This window comes from Chiloscyllium punctatum, chromosome 19 (genome assembly GCF_047496795.1).
Source record: "Chiloscyllium punctatum isolate Juve2018m chromosome 19, sChiPun1.3, whole genome shotgun sequence".
Classification (NCBI taxonomy): Eukaryota; Metazoa; Chordata; class Chondrichthyes; order Orectolobiformes; family Hemiscylliidae; genus Chiloscyllium; species Chiloscyllium punctatum.
In genome coordinates, this window is record NC_092757.1 from 73727880 (window position 1) to 73730186 (window position 2307).

Consider the following 2307-nt stretch of genomic DNA (forward strand, 5'->3'; position numbering starts at 1 on the left):
TGGAAATGTCCGTGTATTGTTTATGGTGGCAGAATTCATTGGACGTTTCTTGCTTATATTTGTCGTAATTATTTATCCGTTCATTGTAAATTGCTCCAGAAACATGGTCCATTTGAAACTTCCAACATTTTATAAATTAACTCTTCCAAGTGATATTTTAACAACTTTAAAACTTTGATTTATTTGCATTAAAATGGTAGCTGTAGTTTTTTTAAAAAAATAGTTTATTTGTGTTAATGCTTTTTGTTTTAAAAACGTTAATGAAAAAACATAGAATTTTGACTAGGATATAATATCTGGGTGCTCGATTTTCATTAAAGTTCATACTAATTGAACTTTATCAGAGCTTATTTTGTGAATAATTTCATTGTGACATTAACCGTTGCAATCATAAACTAATCCAAACACATCGAATGTGTACAAAGACGTTTTAGCAACGAATAACAACATTTTAAAAGAGCGTTTTCTTGTTATTAAGGGCAATTAATCATCTAAAACATTCTTTTAAAGTTAATAATAATTAATTAGATCAATAATTGGCTTAAACCAACTTTAGTGATTTATCAATATGTCATTTCAGATGAATAGTAAAATGACTAACTGTTCCATTTTAGCGAGGGAAAAAAAAATCTTAGGTATTTGTTTCTGGGAGAGGGAACCCATTATGACTGGACGTCTACATATCGGTTGTATATATCGGTTAAAAGACTCTATGAAAGAAATAACACTATGTAAGAGAGATGTTAATTACATTTATGCAACATTTCGGATGGAACTTAAACGTAACATTCCCAAACCTGCCCCAGAGAGTCCTCACTGTTCAGTTTCTGCATTTTATATTTAGCTTTGAAGTATATGTTAATGCTTTTATTTCATATAGTATCGGTAGCACGATTTTCTATTTAGATTTGTAAGTCAGTTGGAAACATTAATGAAAAGTACAAATGCGCAGAATACTGCTTAATTTATTATATTACTATTTCACTGGCGTCCCAAATTTGATTCGTTGCATTATTAATTTTATCACTGAAATATGATTTACATGTATTAAGAAATGCTAGTTTTAAATATAGCTATTAGTAATATAAATCCAACACTAATAGTTGTAATAGGTTTTCACCAATAACCCCATGGGGGTTCATTCGATTTCACTTTTAGGAACGTCAGAATTTATTGTTATAGCTTAGCCGAAATCGTTTTTGGTTAGAGCATCGAGTATAGGAGTTGAGAGGTCATGTTGCGGCAGTACAGGACATTGGTTAGGCCAATTTTGGTATATTGTGTGCCATTCTCGTCTCCCTCCTATAGGAGGATGTTGCGATACTTGAAAGAGTTCAGAACAGGTTAAAAGGATGTTGCCAGAGTTGGTTTAGGGAGAGACTAAACAGGCAGGGGATGTTTTCTCTGGAGCGTCGGAGGCTGAGGGGTGACCTTATAGAGGTTTATAAAATCATGAGGGGCATCGATAGGGTAAACAGACAATGACTTTCTCTCAGATGGGGCAAGTACAGAACTAGAGGGCATAGGTTTAGGGTGAAAGGGGAAATATTTAAAGGGACTTAAGGGGCAACTTTTCACGCAGAAGGTAGAAGCAAATTATTGCGGATGCTGGAATCTGAAACCAAATTTGTCAGCTTTGACAAAGGGTCAGTTAGACTCGAAACGTCAGTTCTTTTCTCTCCTTACAGATGCTGCCAGACTTGCTGAGATTTTCCAGCATTTTCTCTTTTGGTTTCACGCAGAAGGTGGTGCCTGTATGGAATGAACTGCCAGAGGAAGTGCTGAGGCTGGTTCAATTACAACATATAAACAATGGGAATATGAATAGGAAGGGTTTACAAGGACATGGGCCAAGTGCTGGCAAATGGGACTAAGTTAATTTAGGATATCTGATCGGCATGGACAAGTTGGACCAAAGGGTCTGTTTCCGTGTTGTACATCTCTATGACTCGTTGACTGAATTGCAAAGTGTCATCAAGTTCTTCTCAGGAGTGGTTTCACACGAATGGAACAAAATACACATTCTACTTTTGCCTCTGCGCATCCTATGTAATCTATAAACTTGAATAACAATCCAAACGTTAACCGTTAGATCTATTTTAGAAAACTGACTTTTTGAGTGCATTATGACTGCTATTTTTAAATCAATTAATTTGAAAAAAAGTAAATTGTATTTCACAAATTGACAATAATCAATTGGTTCATCAATCAAAAAAGTGTGTTTAAACAAATAAATGTAACCTCAAAAATATGGCAATTGGTTTTGAAGAACTTAGTCATTGCTTATGAATATTTGAATATATTAAA